The sequence below is a fragment of the Mirounga leonina genome, unplaced genomic scaffold (assembly GCF_011800145.1).
Source record: "Mirounga leonina isolate KUSES-001 unplaced genomic scaffold, KU_Mleo_1.0 Mir_93, whole genome shotgun sequence".
In the NCBI taxonomy this organism is placed as follows: Eukaryota; Metazoa; Chordata; class Mammalia; order Carnivora; family Phocidae; genus Mirounga; species Mirounga leonina.
The window spans coordinates 2321407-2338733 of NW_023270854.1; the positions used below are offsets into that span (position 1 = coordinate 2321407).

General features: G+C 53.3%; 1 protein-coding gene across 2 annotated transcripts in view; it reads left to right on the plus strand.

Moving 5' to 3' along the window:
- The window catches only part of MBP (myelin basic protein), a 110623-nt gene that overhangs the window by 653 nt on the left and 92643 nt on the right, over positions 1-17327 (plus strand). The window contains exon 1 of one of the 2 annotated variants that reach the window (XM_034995831.1): positions 1233-1579. The exons of the other annotated variant lie outside the window; for it this stretch is intronic. The gene's annotated coding sequence lies outside the window, so the exon portion shown is untranslated. Of the gene's footprint in view, positions 1-1232; positions 1580-17327 lie in introns of those variants that run through there. 2 annotated transcript variants of the gene reach the window in all.

Genomic DNA, 17327 nt, shown 5'->3' on the forward strand with positions numbered 1-17327 from the left:
GGTGCCCTGGCGGCGCGCCCGCCCCCCTGGCCCGACGCCAGGCTGGAGGCCCCCAGGGTGTGTCCGCTCTGCGTCCCTGCGCTGGCCCCCCGCCCCCCGCCGTGGCCCTGGGGCCGGAGGGATGCCGGTGGCAGCTCCACGGTTCTTTCAGGATCCACTCTCGCCCTCCGTTTCGGAAGGTGGAGTGCGGTTTGCAAAACGTTTAAGTTTCTCTGCGGATCGCAGCGAGACTGGCAGGAAGTAGGCGCGTTCTGGTTCCTGTTCACTGTTTTCCAGTTGCGACGACGTGAGAATCAACAGCATGTGTGCACTTGAGCTCTGCATCCGTGGCAGGCGCTTGAGGTGGCCAGGATGTATGCTGAGGGGTGTAAGCATGGTTCGGGGGGGCCTCTGGCTGACCCAGCAAGGGACACCCACACTGGGCTAGAAAGAGTTTTTCAGAGGAAGGGGAGTGTAGGGAGCACCCTATCTAGCACCTGTGGTTATTTGAGATTTTAACTCACCAGGGTCAGAGGGACATTTTACAGGCCATGGCCCACAAGTCGGGGGCTGGCTTGGGACGACAGGCTCACCGTCGGGTCACTTGTGGGTGGTGGCGGGGCCCCCTCGGACATTACTACCTGGTGCCGGGAGCTGGGGAACCTTGAACAGAGCAGCCCTTCTTGAAGGGTGGCCCAAGTGACCTGCCGGAGGCCGTCAGCCTGATAACATGTTTCTGCCAGACGAGGAAAAGGGCCCGTCAGTAGTTTTAAGTGGAATAAACAAAAACCTGAAGGGAAGGAATCTAGTTAAAAATTACCATACAATGTTGGTTAGCGAGAACTCTCAAGAATTTAGCTATTCTGAAATGACTACTTTCAGTAATCGGAGTCGAACAAAATCTATTTGGTTCAGATCCACTTTGAAAATCTTTCTAATGTATCACACTTCTGCCCAAAGATGAGAAAGTTTAAGACAAGGTGCTTGCTCTGTGATTTGACATTGAATCGCTGCTCGGTGGTTTGTGAAGGTCGGGTCTTGCTGCCAAGTCCGCGGAGACAGTGACCACACAGTGGTGGAGGATGTCATGGGAAGTGGAACCGGCAGCAGCCTGCTCTGTGATTTTCTTGCCACCTGAACTTTTTTTAAATGTTAGTCGGATCATGTGGTCACCAAGAGTCCGGTCAGGCAGTTCCACCCCTGGGTTGTGCATGCTGTCCTTCCTCCCCAAGCCCTTGGCACCACTCATCTTGTTTCCCAATTTCTATAATTTCATCATTTCGAGAATGCTGTATAAACAGAGTCATGCAATATGCAACCTTTTTTGATCGGCTTTTTTCACTAAGTGCAATTCTCTTGAGATCTGCTCAGTTGAGTATATGTCCTTTTTTTATTCCTGAGCAGTGTTTCGTGGTACGGAGGCACTGCCATTCTGGGTTTTTGTTTTGTTTTGTTTTAACCGTTCACTCTTCGAAGGGCACATGGATTGTTGCCAGTTTTTGGTTATTGTGAATAAAATTGTGTTGAACATCCACGTACAGGTTTTTGTGTGAGCATAGCTTTCGTTTCTTTGGGAAGGAATGCCCTACAGTACAGTAAGGTAAGCACATGTGTAGTTTTGTAAAAAACTGCCTTTCTCTTTTCTAGGAGGGCTGCACTATTTTGCATCCCACCAGCAAGGTGGGAGTGACCCAGGATGTGCACAACCTTGACAGCATTTGGCACCATCTCTAGTTTTTATTTTAGCTGTTCTATCATGAGATGTATGGTGACATTGTGATTTTAATTTGCATTTCCCTCATGGAAAATGACGTTGAAGATTTTCATGCATGTATCTGCCATCTGTACATCCTTACAGTGAACAGCCGGTTCGTGTCTTTGCCCGTGTTCTAATTGGGCATTTGGTCTCGAAAATTCTTTCTATGTTCTAGACATTGGTCCCAGTGGTTGGCACTCCTCTTATGAATAAAACCTTACTTTCCTTCTTTTATTTTCCTTCATTTATATGTCTTCCATCTTCTCCCCAGGGTTTTTGGTAGAGAGAAAGTTTTTCATTTTGGCAAGATCAGTTTACTCATTTTCCCTTTCATGGATTGTGATGGACCTCTCTGCCTAGCCTGAGGTCCTGGAGATTTTTCTCCGTTTTTTTTTTTTTTTCTTTGTATTATACTGTTGCATCTTAGACCTAAGTCTGTGGTCCATTTTGAATTAACTTTTGTATAAAGTGTGAGGTGTAGGTTGAGGGCTTTTCATTTTGCTTTGGTTTATTATTGCCTAGGAGTATCCTGTTGCTCCTGGGCGGGCTGTTGTTGAACAAAAGATCACTTCTCACTTGAGTTGCTTTGCTCTGTTGTCAGAAATCATTTCCACATATTTGTGTGGGTCTAGTTCTGGGTTCTGCATTCTGTTCCACCCATCCAGGTGTCTGTCCCTCCATCAGTACCACACTGGCCTCATTACCTTAGCGGTACAATAAACCCTAACATTGGGTAGAGTGGGTCCTCTTACTTTGTTTTTCTTATTAAAATCGTCGTGACCCCTCCAAGTCCTGCACCTTTCCGCACAAGGGTTAGAATGGCCTTGTTTATGTCTACAAAACTTTCAATGGGATTTTGATTTCCTTTTAAATTAATTCACATTCCTTAAGAGTGAAGGGGTTAACATTTTTCAGAATAAAAGAAGGAAAATAAGGTTTTATTCATAAGTGATATTAACCAAATTGCATGCTTAGTTTTATAGTAGAGACAAATATAAAAAATATACCAAAAGGGAAGTAATAGAGGGGAAAGAACATGGGAAGATGGACTAAGAGCACAGAGGAGTACAGAGGTGGGGAATAGGGTTTCTCAGTGTCTACACCCCCACACTTCTGCACACACACACCCCACCTGTTCACACCTGGAGTCCATGTGGGTGATGTTGGGGGCATTGCTCCTTGACATCTTTGTCCTCAGGAGGTTAAAGCAGCATTCTGCACAATAAGAACAACCACTCTGTTCCCCAAGTGTTATTTTATTTTTTATTGCTTTATTAAGCAGGCTCCATGCGATGTGGGGCTTGGACTCACGACCCTGAGATCAAGACCTGAGCCGAGATCAAGAGTCAGACCCTTAACCATCTGAGCCATCTAGGTGCACCCCAAATGTTATTTTAAGTAAGGTTTAATCTTCTGAATTTCTCAACCCTAGTTACTCTCCCCCTGCCCTGACACAGATTTGTTTTCTAAAAGGACACAGACAGACAGACTAATGGTGCCCTTAGGGCTCTGGGGGAAGGCTGCACATCCCGATGGGGAAGCCTGGCCATATGCCTTCTCCGCAGCTCCTCAGCTACCCGTTGAGTCCAGCAGTGTCCTGTCCCCGGTTTACACGCAAGAAGCCCGAGTTCTCGGGGGGAGCAGGCCTGTCGAGTGACATGTGTAAGGTCTGAGAACACATGTCCCGGATCTCCGGTCCTTTCAGGCCCCCCAGAGCTCATCTTCACAAGTCAGAGGCCCCCGGATCAGGGGATGGAGCTGCCCTCACACTTCCCAGCCACCCCTGAGTGGTGCCCCCAGGCCCAGGAGCGGGATCCTCCCTTGTCCCTGGAAGGCCACATGAGCCCCTGGGGAGTGCTCAGAAACCAGGGGCCTTTGCCAAACAGCTCCTCTTGGAAGGAAAGAATTACATAGGAAAACAATCAGATTTTTCACCTGCAGGAACTTGAGAACATCTCTCTTGATGGTGATATGACGCACCACATTAGGACGGACACTGGCTTTGAAAAGGGGTCAGTGGCTAACGATGGTTAGAAGGACGGCGGCGCCTTCCAGAGCGTGAGGGAGGTTTCTCTGAGGCCTGAAGCCACAGCCTTCTTACAGGAAATGAGTTTCTGCTCGGAGCCCCTTGGCTGTTTTTCTTGAGGGTGACATGCTTTTCCTTGGTATGTATTGCAAATTCGAAAACAAAAATAGTTGCAAGAGCTGTTTAGTACATTGTATTAAATGCAGTGGCTTTTAATAGCATGCGGATTTTGACTATGTGGTAATGAAGGCTTGGATTTGGTTTATATCTCCCCAGTTTTAAAACCATCTAGCAAACAGTGAGTAGTGATGATGCTTCGTTTGCAAGCAGACGTGACTTGGTTGTACTTGCACGCTGGGTTTTGTTTTGGTTTTGGTTTTTTTTTTGTAAAGATTTTATTTATTTATTTGAGAGAGAGAGAATGAGAGAGAGAGAGCATGAGAGGGGGGAGGGTCAGGGGCAGAAGCAGGCTCCCTGCCGAGCAGGGAACCCGATGCGGGACTTGATCCGGGACTCCAGGATCATGACCTGAGCCGAAGGCAGTCGCTTAACTGACTGAGCCACCCAGGCGCCCACGCTGGGTTTTGTTTTGATCGGTGGTCAACATTCAGTGCCGACCATCTTGACGTTTTGTGCACTCTGAGCGCTCCGCTGCTGGGGCCCACGCTCGCTCATGGAGCCACGTCCCACCCTGCAGCCTGGGGCCCGCGGGGGACAGAGCTGTGGCCCACAGCTGTGCTGCCCACTCGGGGACCTGGCTCCCCGTCTCCAGCACCCCGCGGCTCCCCGTGTCTCCACCACCCCGCGGCTCCCCGTGTCTCCACCACCCCGCAGCTCCACCACCCCGTGGCTCCCTGTTTCCCCCACCCCGCGGCTCCCCGTGTCTCCACCACCCCGCGGCTCCCTGTGTCTCCACCACCCCGCGGCTCCACCACCCCGTGGCTCCCGGCTGGAAGCAGCAGGGCAGTGACTTCTGAAAGTGGGGCTCACTGAGACATGGCCCTACTGGTGTGATGTGCCTTCTTGCAGTGATGTTTCCGGAAATTCAGAGAATGACTCCTCTGTATTGCAGTTAAATCGGGCGAGGGTTTGGTTTTTGTCAGAGGCGGTGGTGAGCATGGTGAGCCCAGTGTTGTAAGTACGGGGAGGGCCCCCGATGGCCTGGCCCACCGCTGGATAGCCGCCTTGCGCAGGTGGCGTCCCTGCCTTGTGGGGTCAGGGTCGTGGGACCCCCCCCCGCCCCAGGGCACCGGCCTGGCCACATCCCACCCTCCCCTCCAGTTAGGAGTGCCATACAGCATAGCTCTGTCCGCAAAGACCATGCAGACACAGGAGGCCACCTCCCCACCAACCGCCAGCCTAAAGAGACAGGAAGAAAGACTCACTAGGATGTAACCCTTCCTTCCAGAGTCTGATCTGGAAACCTAGAAGCAAAACGCACACAGAAACACCTCCCTGCATCTGTTTAGATGGCTGGGGGGGGGCACGAGTGGCGTGGTGGCAGGCTAGCCAACTCCCCACCAAAGCGTCTGGCACGGCCGGCCAGCCCGACGCCGTGTCTTCTCACGAAGCTGTGGGACAGGACGGGCGCCTGTTTGCCCTGAGGTGGTCTGCCTGCTCCCTGTGGCCCCCTGTCCTGCTTCTTTACAAGCCTGCTCATTCCCAGGTTGTCTGTCTCCAAGATGCCCACCTTCCCTGCTCAGCTTTTAGCAATAGTGGCTCTGATCTCTGTTTTGGGAGCATTTTGCTTACAAGGTGCTTAAATGTTCCATCACGCATGTGTGTTCTGGGAAACTTAAAATATAGTTTACGTGCCTTGGTGTCATCGACATAGAGTGTGGGGCTCGTATCTGTTGCATCCACAGATGGATGAGTTCTGCTGAACCTAATCATCATCGTACAGCTGATGCATAGCAGGGTCTGGACTTTATAGAAGGAATACGCCCGAGTCTGTTCTTTATCAGTTCGAAGAATGTGGGACATGATTTATTTGGCTTACTGTGCAGCCGTAGAAGATCAATTAAAGCAGGAATTTAATAAAATAAATATGATGCTTATATTTTAGGACCTAGGTTTCTGTTTGTGTCTGTGTGTGTGTGCGTGTGTGTGTGGGGGTGTTGTGGGGGTGCTCTGGTTTTTATTCTGGTTCTTGTGGTGTCTGAAAATGTAATAACCTTGGAATAGAGGAGACCAAGGATTTATGAAGTGTGAACACCAGCTGCACTTGTCTTCCCAGAAATATAAAGAGGATAAATCAAATGTCAGAGGCAGGCAGAATGCATCTGCAGCTTCCATACATCATGTTATATTGCTCTCTGAAAGGTGGTATCGTCCCAAAAGGAAGATGATGATTCTTTTATTCTGTCATTATTTCCATATGTCAGGACTTACTTTGGAAGAGAGAGGGATTTAAACCAGATATTGAGAGCTGACCTTATTTATTCCTGACTGGTGGTGGGGAATTGTCTTGTGAAGGGAGACAGAAGTGCGCAGACCTGGCAGAAAACTTCCTGAAAATGCAGGGAAATGTCACGGTTAAAGCCACATTAGGTAACAGTCCTAACGCTAAATGGAAATATAAATATACAAATATGCATTTACAGAGGGTTAGCAACACCTGAGTAAAGTGTGCTATAGGAAAAGTACATTTTAATGTGAAGGTAGATTAAAACTTGGACAAAATTTCAAACCAGTCCAAAAAAAAAAAAAAAAACCAATTAAATTCGCTCGTGCAGGTGGTGGTTTCGTGAGGACTGCTGTGACCCAGTCATCTCAGAGCCTAAATCTCTGAGACTGAACTTCACTTGCTTTCATGACATGGGCTCAGACAGGAATTTGAAAAATGTACCCTGGACTCAACCCACAGGGCTCGCCCCTGACCTCCTTCAGTGAGTGACACTTCATGACCATGACACCTGTCATCAGGTGGGAGCCGGAGGGTGGCTGCTCTTGGCTCCAAATCCCAGTATCTCCCCTTCCTCTTCTTAGTGTCGTCTTCCTGGTCACTTGCTCTGGAGTACTCTGCACAGACCAAGCATGGGTTTCATGACGAATCACGGGCATTTGGTAGTGTCTGGTGGAGGCCTAGGGAAGGCAGACGTGACAATGTGCAGAGGGAAAAGCAGGTGAAGCCCAGGCCCCACACGGTGCCCCTGGGCTTCAGGGAAGAAGGAAAAACACCAAGCCGAGGTCTTAGTGCAGCTAAGTGCAGCGGGCCTGACTCGTGCATAGATGGTCCCTACTGAGTTTCCAGCCCAGGGAGCCGGGCTGCCCTCCACCTGGAGGCCAGTCAGTTGCGCCAGGGACTGCTTGGATTGACCTGGTCTCAAGTGTTTCTATTTAACAACATTTGGACAAATGTTTATGAAAGTATAATCTCTAAATTAGCACCTTGAACAGGTAATTAACTCAAGTATAACACCCCCCCCCCCCCAAATCTACTAGTGAATTGTTTCTACATGTTGTAACCCAGACCTGGTGTAGCCAGTGATGGGTGAGCTGAGCGCAGGTGCATGCTTCCTTGACCCCGGGTCCTCCCCGCCTTCTGAAGGGCAGAGTCCCCGACTCCATGCTGGATCCCCTTGTCGGCCTCATAGGAGTCTGCATTTGCCCTTGACCACGGCTTCACGCAGCGCGTGTGGGGCAGGCGGCTGCCCCTGGGCCCCCGGCCACGGGCTCTGCGTCCAGTACCAGGACATCCACAGCTGGTCCCCGTGCAACCAAGCATCGCAGGTTTCAGTCTGGAGCTGAGGGCAGGGACCTGGGTTCCTGTGTGCAGGGTCCTTGGTTCCTTCTGAGCAAGGGCTTCCGTGTTCAGGGGGGACTCTGCCCCTAGAGGAGCCTTCAGGGCCCCGGGTCTTCAGCTCTCCTCTTGGTGCCCCAGGCTGGATGGACCTCGGCGGCTCCGTCCAGCTCTGCCGGTCCTGCCGGCCACTCTCACCCCTTGGGCTTCCCCGTGGCTCACGTGTGGCTCCGGTTGGGCGTGATGCCACAAACCAAGGACGGGTCTCCAGGCACGGACGTGCTGCTCATGAGTGTGTGTGTGCGTGGGCAGGTGAGCACATGTGGTTGGTTGGGGTGGAGGGGCTAGCTTCATGGTTACTTCTGTTTGCTCCCAGTCACTTAACGGGAATTTGCTGAGCACCTCCTATGTACCAGTCACTGCCATGGCGCTGGGGACAGAGCAGTGCACAAACGAAGGGCCCCACTTTCGTTGTAGGGCCATTACACCTGCTCCACCTGAGGACAGAGGTGTGGCGCGGGCTTCTCTTGCCTGTGTGTACCCTGTCTCACTCTGTAAGGGGTTTGAGGCAGACGTAGATTAGGTCAGGTCTGAGGACGCCCCCCTCAAAGCGACAGGCTGCAGAACACCTGCGGATGTTGTCCTAGCGTCCTAGAACTCGGAAGAGGGAGAGCGAGAGCATGCGCGTGTGCAGGGGCGTGCAGGGGCGTGTGCACACTTGTGTGGGTGTGATAGAGCCCGGCTCCTTTTGCCCCGCTCCCTCGCTGCTCCTTCTGGTGCGGAGCAGACACTCCAGGAGTGAGTTTTCATAGCACCTCGTCCTGGACTGGGCCTCTGGCTTCAGGAAACCAGCTGTCACAGTCTGACAGGACGTGGGCGGCTTTGCTTAATCCTCGTCGGGGAATGCTTATGTCGTAGAGATGCTGCGTGTGCAGAGCCAGCGCTCTCCGAAGCAGAGTGCTCCCACCGGCGGCTGGGCCCCGAGCCAGCCTCCTCCAGCCCCTCGCTTCCCCAGAAGGACGGCAGCTGGGGCTCCGAGAGGCCAGCTGACCCATCCAAGGCTGCCTCGCGGCCGGAGGCAGATGGGATGGGAATCCTGGTTTGCCGCCCCATGCCCATTTTCTCCCACTCCGTCATGCCCTTTTGCTCTTTTAGGTGGGTTCTACTCTGTCTTTAGATGTTACCACGCCTTGTTTAAATTCTGCAAAGGGGGTCAAATAAGAAATGCTGTAATTTGTAAGGACTATGAAGGGTTGAGACACGTTATTATAGTATAATAGCAGTGCGTTGGGTAAGCACTGGGTATCCTATAAAAGGGCCATCCTGGACAATCTTGATTTTGATGGAGCAAGAAAATCATAAGGCCTCAGCTTAGTAGTACTAAATCAGTGCCTTCTGAAAGGATATTGATCTTTTTAAGCCCTAAATATACCATTTAGAAACCAAATGCCGGGCAGAGCCCGCATGGAAAGCTCAAATTCAGGATGTAAGCTTTCGGCAGTCTCGCGTTCATAACGTGCTTGTTGTACCTTCGGCGTTTGTTATATAATTACTCATTTAAATGCCATTCTCAGTAAGATTTAAAAGGGACTTCATTGCATGATGTATTCCTGTAAGGCTTCGTTCTTTACTGTTGCTCCGCGGTGGTTTTCACGTGGAGGGGTGTGAGGAACTGCCGCTGACGTCTTTTGCACCACGAGAGCAGATCCAGTAAGGCGTGGAGTGGGGGAGAGGTGCCCCCTCTGGCCTTTGGATGGAGCTCTTTTCCTTAATAAATGCAAGATTCAACGCATCGAGAAATCCTTTCTTAGAAGAAATGAAGTGCCTTGTCCGGGTCCCCCGGTCAGTTCGGGGCCAAGTGGAGCTGGAATGCTGGAGATGGTCTTCCGTGAGGTTGCCGCGTGCGACCTGGGGTCACCCGACCTCTCCCGGCCTCCGAGCTGCATCATCTGTAAGATGAGTCCGCGGAGCGGGGAGAGGATGAAGAAGCGATGCTCTGAAATGTGCAGATAGCGCCCAGCTCGTGGTAACCCCGTCGCATGGGCTTCCTGACACCAAACCCACAGCCCCTGCCTACCATGACCTCCCACTCTGCTGGTACCCATCCCCCTCCCCTTTCTGTAAATATAATTGTCACCCTTTCCCTTGTGTCTCAAGAAGTGCAGACTCACCCCCGGGGGGAGCGGCAGGGCCCCCGGGAAGCCTCCGACCGTGTCTCCGGTGGGACCGTGATGGGCTGATGACCACGCGGAGCGCTGTTTTCCCTGACTGGAATCTGGAAGATTCTGGAAAGAAGTCACCCAGTACCATGCTGCGTGCCTGGTGAGACCTGCTGTCTCCCGTGGGGCCACATGGATAGGGGTTGGGGATTTGAATCTGGACAGTTTAGATCAACAGTTCTGGGATTCAGGTGTTTTCTGTGTTTTCAGAAAGAAACACAGGTTTGGTTTAGTTAAGACTCAAATGATACTCTTTGGGCCCCAGGCCACTTAGAAACCTATGGCTGGAGCCAACGCATTTCCTCCCTGTGCGTAACCGTCAGGAGCCGTCACGCCCGGTGTCAGGGAATTTATGAGTTGTTCTTGAGGTGGGTGGAAATGTGCTCTGAGTCGAAGGCACATTGTTTTGTCCTTTGATCACTAGCTCTGGCCCCGAGCCGTGCGCAGAGTGTGTGCGTTTCTTCTCACTGCCACGGACCGTGCGCTGAGTCATGTGGCCCTCGTGGACCTGTGGTCATGGCGTAGGTGAGCCTAATTACCAGAGCTGGTGTTCTGAGCTGAGTGGCGTGCACATACCTACCGGGGAGATGCCATCCTCATGAGTCCCTGCCATGGCTCACGGGGGAGATGCCGTGGAAGACAACCCGTGGGCTGGTCACAGAAGGCCCCTGCTGGGGTTTGTTACCCTTGACCGACAGTTCCTATCTTCAGGTGCTTGTCAAATATTAACCAGCTGTTTCCACAACACCTGCAGGAAGTCAACATTTCCCATCACAGGTTCATGGATATGGAAGAATGCGGGCCCAAACCCTCCGAGCAAGGCAGGAGAGCGTCTACAAGAAAGGGCATGCCCTGGCCACCCCCGTTACGCTCCAGGTACTTCCGCTCTGAAGCCGCCTGCCCGCCTCGTTCCAGCTGCTGGGCCCCTGGTGTGGGCAGCTTGTGCCCGGCCTACCCTTTGGAACCTCCGGGAGCCGGTGGGACGCAGCATTCCCTCGAGGTGACCGAGTCGGCCACCAGGACCACCAGGTCTCCAGACCCCCCGCCCGCCGAGGGAAGGGTGTGCCCAGTGCGTCTGAGCGGAGTCTCTCCCCACACATCAGAAAGGCCGGTCTCGACGTGACTTCGGGCCTGGCGGGCCGGGTCCTAGGAGCGAGGCCAGCGTCCTCTGACTTGTTTATACACGGAGAGGTTTTTCTGTCCCTGTAAGAGCTGCAGAATGCTAACATCTTACCCAGTCATAGGATCGTGAATGTGTGAGCAGGCAGTTGGGAAGGTGGACGAGCTGCCCTGTTGTCTGCCTCTTCCTCCCTCCAGCAGAGTACTCTGGGGCAGGGAGGTCGGCGCCCCAGGCTGCGTCCTCACACTCACTGCGGCCCTGCTCTGATGGTGCTTTACCTACCAGCCGACCCGGGAACAGCAACCTCCAGGGATTGCAAGCAGACGTCCGCAAGCACGTTTTTCTGCAATTCCATAACTTCCCTTTCAAGTGGTTTCCGACGACGTTGGGGCAGGGCTCTTGCGAGCTGGAGACCACCTTCGGTCTGATAAGCCTGAGGGAACAGGCGTGGTGATGACGAGCGTGGGGGTATTATCTGACGCCTTAAGGCGGAATTGTCCGTACCCCCAGATCCAGCAGCCAGCTCTTCTCAGACGCTCCTGGGGGGGTCTGGATGGAGCTGGGTTTTCCGTCGATGTCGTCAGGGCCGCAGCTGATGCCAAGTCCTGGAGACCAGGGAGGCCAGCCTGCGGCTACCGCTCCAGACGGCCTTGCTCACCTCCGCCGGGCTGCCTCTTAGGCTCGCAGACCAGGGACTGAGAAACTGCAGATGTTCATTCTCGAAGGTCTAGACGCCCCAGGCCCAAGATCAAGGTGCTGGCAGATTCGGCGTCTGGGGCGGACCCTCGTGTGTGTTCATGGATGGTGTCTTTTTGCTGTGACGTCCCCTGGAGAAGGGGCTGGGAGCCGGGTGGGGTCTCTCCTGAGGGCACGAGTCCTGCCCTCGTGACCTCCCATAGGCCCCCGTCCTGCTGCCATCATGCGGGGTCAGTGCTTCAACGTAGGAATCGGGGAGGGGGAGGCACAGACACTCGTCTGTAGCCCAGGCTTTCTGGGAACTCAGCCCTCTGCGGAGCCTGCTCGTCCCCGACCTGGTCTAGACTCGGTCTAGAAATGGATGAAGGCTCACCCACGTGGCATCGTCCGTCGTCTCAGCTGAGATGACTCATCTGCCGCAGGATGGTCCTGACCACAGCCGATTCGTGGTGTTCTGTCTCTTTCCTGTCACACTCGGACTCCACTCACAGCCTCCCTTACCTCAGGGCCTTTGCACACGCTGTGCCCGCCGCCCTCCGCCTCCTCCCTTCTAAGAGCTCCTGCTTCGGAGTCTGCGGCAACTCTGCCCTTTTCCCTGTGTGTTAGTTCCCTGCCATAGCAGAGGGCCACAGACTGGATGAGTGCCAACAGAAATACATTCATCCCAGTTCTGGGCCCCAAGTCCCAAATCAAGGTGTGGGCAGGGCTATGCACCCTCTGAAGTTTCCAGGGGAGGATCCTTCTTTGCCTTGCAGCTTCAGGTGGCCGCCACTGTTCCTCGGGGTCCCCTTGCTTGTAGACCTGCTGTGTCTCTGTCCACACCAGTCATTGGAGTAGGGCCCACCCTAACCCCTATGTTCTCCTCCTAACTTCATTGCACCTGCAAAGACCTTATTCCTAATCAGGTCACAGGCACTGGGGGTTAGGCTGTGCACAGATGTTTGGGGGGACAAAATACAACCCCTAACCATGGGAAGGGCCCTTTGACCTCCAGGGTCAGGGTCATGCGCCCTCCCAGCACAGTTATTATACCGCATTTTACACGTGTGTTCTGGTTGAGCTCCCATACCTGCCTCTAAGTGTATGAAAACGGAGAGCGTATTTATCTGGGCAAAGAGTAAGGAGTCAGGAGAGATGTTATGCAGTCTCCGTGGGGGGAAGTCAGGTGGAGAAGCTTTTAAATTGTTACCATTACTGTGTTTTCTAGCTGCTTCTGAGATAGTGAATTTTAAAAACGGTCTTCAAAGCAGCAAAACGGCATGGTGGTATTTGGCTGTCACTGCCCCCAGATCTGAACTTCCGTGGGAGACCGCATGTGAGCACCCCCTGCACAGGGGGAGGCAGTGGCTAGGTGTGTGTGCGGTGGTCTGCGGACCCCGTGGGCCTGGGAGGGGCTGCTGTCTGGGTGCTTCTCCTGGAGCAAGAATGAGTCATCAGCTGGGAGAGGAAGTGGAAGGAGGTCTGGAGCACTGGGGAGCTTCCCGCAAATGACCTCAAATGGGAGAACACGGCGGGAGGGTGGGGGTTGTCACTGGACCGTCCCGAGACCTGCCTGCTGTGGAAACTCAAAGTCAGCCCAGTGAGCCTGCCTCCCGGTCCCGCCTCCTTCCTCCTTGGGACAGTCTGTCCACGCGCACACCAGCGTCCACCGTTCCTGTTTGTTCCGTTCCATCTGTCCACGCACACCAGCGTCCACACACCTAGTTCCCGCCCCGTCATGCTACTTCTTGAAGTACTTACAACTGAATCGCTTGAACCTCTGCGTTCCCACCTAGGTTCCTGTAAGCTTTCCCCTGGCTAATGAACGCGTTACCTGTTGCTCGCCGCTGGATCCCCGGCACCTGCCGTGAGGTCTGGCCCGCCAATGGCCATATGAATGCTCTTGATTTCCCTCTGTACTTAGTTTTCCACTCTTCCTGAAAAGAAACCACTGAATTCCAAATGCCTTCCCCCGTCAGGGCCCCTCTTGTGCTGTTCCCGGTATTAATCACCAGGGGAGTCCATTACTTGCCCACTTCCCTCCCCAACCTCTGCCATGACCTCTGGGGGCTGTGGGGTCTCAACGTGGGGAGTCGAGGAAAAGGAAGCAAAGTCCGGTTCCTGCCGGCGTGCCGCCAAGCAAGGGGCTACACCAGCCGGCGAGGGGCTGACGTCCACACCCCGGTAGCACCAGTCTCAGCCAGTTAGGACAGCTTCCAAGCAGTCCGTTCATCTGCATTCCAGGTGTATCTGAATTTGTTGGTAGTCTGTGGGGAGCAAAAGCTCCCCTTGGCTGTGACAAAGCCTGGCCACGTGCAGCACAGTCCGGAACACCTTGGTCTTCAGGATCGCAGGCGTCCCACGGAGGACGCGGCTGCGCTGAGGAGCAGCTGTGGGGCTGGCGCGGAAGCTTCTCACCAGAGTCGGTGGGTTGAATCTGAGGGTTTGTCATGGCACTGTGTCCAAGGGCAGGACTCGCAGGCCCTTCCCAGTGCTGTGTGGGTGCGGCCAGGCGCTGTGGAGACAGTCCACCCTTCCCCACGTCTTACACATTTCACGGTGTGGCTGTCCTGTCACCTGACTCTCCCAACCCCCTGATCAGATAGGTCAGGCAGGTGGGAGCCAGGCCGAGTTCAGCTGACTTGCTCAAGGTCAGATGGGCAGGTGTCTGTCCACCTTCAATGCTATTGTCCTCCTAAACAGCAAGCTTCTGAACTTAAGAAAGCTCTCCCTTCCTCCCACCCCTTCTTCTGTGAGATGGCTCAGAACCCTTACAACAGGGGCGCCTGGGTGGCTCAGTTGGTTGAGCGACTGCCTTCGGCTCGGGTCATGATCCTGGGGTCCTGGGATCGAGCCCCGCATCGGGCTCCCTGCTCAGCGGGGAGCCTGCTTCTCCCTCTCCCCCTGCTCTTCTCTCTCTCTCTCTCTGTCAAATAAATAAAATCTTAAAAAAAAAACCCTTACAACACTCACTCTCCAGACTGCGAAGCCTTCAGACCTTCATTGGGAAACATCAAACCCGACCCTGTTTGCTCTGAGCGGACTTCGGGAAGACTGTGTGGCTTCACCGGGTTGGGTGGGGAGGCCAGCGGCTTTCTCTTCATGTTCCGTGTGCCATGTTATCGGACTCATGTGTGGCGTGTGCCTGGAGCACACACAGTTGTCGGGGGGCACGGAGTCCAGGAAGCTGGGGTCTCCGAGGTTAGCGGCCTTCCTGTGCAGGGGAGAGGGAAGGGGGGCTGCTCTCCAGGGAGTACCTTCTGTCTGTGGTTAGAAGTCCCAAAAAGGAAATGAGGCCGCCCCTTTGGAAATGTCACTGCCTCCTGTTTTATTACCTTTATTCGGGTTCCCCGTTCCTGAGCTACCCTGACTACACCCTGTCAGTCTAAGTTCTGCAGTTTTCCCCTCAATGTCCAGCCCACAATTCAGAGGTCAGATAAGCCTCTTCTGTGCAAGTGCATAGATCCACAGTCTTTCCCTTGCTTTCCATTCCCCTAGAATCTATAGTTGGACCACCTCCGAAATACGACACACTCATGTGTGCCTGCTGGTTCCTCAGTCAACACGAGCGACTGATCCACTCCATGGCTGGGATCCCTGGGATCCGGATGTCCAGTCGCGCAGCACGTGTCCTCTGAGCATCTCCTGGGTGCCCCTGCTGGACCCCAGTGACCAGGTGCTTCCTTCGGACCCAGGACCCAGGGGAAGTGGGAACGGTAGTGCTGATAACAACCAAGTCTGTTGACCTTTAGAGTCTAGTGAAAAGCAAAAATTCCATGAATGGTTAATGGCAAAGTACATTTAATTGATTTTAAAAAGATCAAGAAAGCAAAAGTTACCACCCTGCTGGGATTTTTAAATCCTGCTGCTGTAAGTACATGTTAATAGTCTTCTCTGCTGGGAATGACCCACAGATTCTGGCAGGTAGATTTTAGCAAATTCACCGGGGGCTCAGTGCTTCACCCCCTCTGGCCAGAGTAGACCCCAGCCCGTCCTTCTCAGCACTGCCCCACCACTGGCCTCCCACGGGTGTTCTTACTGGCCACGCCCACACTTTGGCAGGTGCACAGAGAACAGGGAAAACATTGCTCTGAAATAGCATATGTGGATAATGCACCAGAGACCAATGACGAAGTCAGTCCTCTGGCTCCCTACTGAGCATGAAGCAACTATTTATTTTTAAAAACGTTATTAGAAGAGAGTTGAACGTTTCCAGTTAAGACATGTGGAAGATAAGCTCTTTGAGGTCATAACGAACTCCCTGTTTGTCTCGTTCTTCGTCCAGTGCCTTATGTAACAAAAAGCCATTCTGTAGGGACGGGAGGGGGGCGGACGTGGTAGTGAAGTGTGGTCGGGTCTGTGGCTGTTGGGTCCAGCACCTTACTGAATCCTGCAGCTGTTCTGACCTCCGTTTAAGAATGTCCCTCTGTTCTCATTAGTAAACTTGTGTATCCCCGTGCAAGTGTTTATAAGGAACAGATTCTTGTCATCCGGTGTTCTTTTTCAAGGCTACTTGCTAGAGTAAGGTCTTACTTCTTTTTATTGTGCTAATTAGTAATACAGAAATGTATGATATCTTAGACCCACTCTAACGATTTTATCCACATAAGATATATTTATAATATGTTAAAAATCCTTATTTCTAACTAAAATATTTTCCTAAAGTCACGATACTCTCAAAGCTAGATTCAGTCTTCTAAATATTACTTTCTCGGCTGTGAAATGGGAACAAAGCTTACGGGGCTATTCCTGTAATTACATAACCTAGAAGGTGGGCTGCTGTGAGCCCCAAGGCACAGTGAAGAGCGGAAGTGGATGACCAATTCCCCGCGTCACCTCTGACCCTGCACCGCGGCACCCAGCCTCCCCATCCACTCGGCGCTCCCAGGATCCCCACGTTCTGGGAGGCTTGGGTCTGGGCGATGTCTAGGACCTTCTCTGTCTCACCATAAATTTGCCCTCCTGCCTGTAAAAATGCACTGGGCGAGTATCTGGAGGCTGTTCTGAAGCCAGAAACGGCTGTCTCTTGCAGCTCCTGTTGGCGGACTTCTCCTTTCTCGCTGCCCCATTCAGCAGTCTTGAGCCAGCCCCAGTTGCCCAACTTCCTGCGTCGGGCTGGTCCCTGGGGGGGGCCTGAGCTCTCGCTTCGGGCTCCTGGTGTGGCATCACTCCGGGGCTTCTCCAGGGCGGTGGTGTTCTTACCACCTCCTCTTCCCTCGACCTTGTCAGTTTGAGTGGATGCCCATGGCAAGGTCTCTGCATTCCTGCAGCTGCTTACCCCCCACCCTGTCACGTGCACCTGCCGGGAGGGACGGGAGGACAGAAACCAGCAGCGCCTAGAGCTCCCCCTTGCTCTAACCAGAGCTGCTTCATTCTCACCAGAGGGCAGCCAAAGAGCTTTCCTTCCTTCCACTTCAAAGGAATCTGAGGCTCAGAGAGGTGGAGCCAGTTGCCCTGCTTCACACAGCACTAGCCTGGATTGGCATCTCGCTCTGACTTGCCGTGTTTGCACTTGGAAATGTTAGAATCCCAGCAGGATGCAGTTGGTTAAAATACTTGGAAGCGCCCTGTTTTCACCTCTGCGCCCCCACGCACGTCAGCCCTGCCGCGCGCATGCACTCGCAGCCGCCCGCGGTGGGTGTTGTCTGGGGGGCCCTTCGGGACCTCCACCAAGGGGCCAGGTGGTAGTGTTGGCTGCGGGAGCGGTGAATTCTGAACCCTGAAGGCTGCATGGTCAACAGTGGATTGCGACCTTGAACAGCTTATGCTGAATTTTAGCCTCCTAGCTTGCAACAGTATGGTTGTTCATG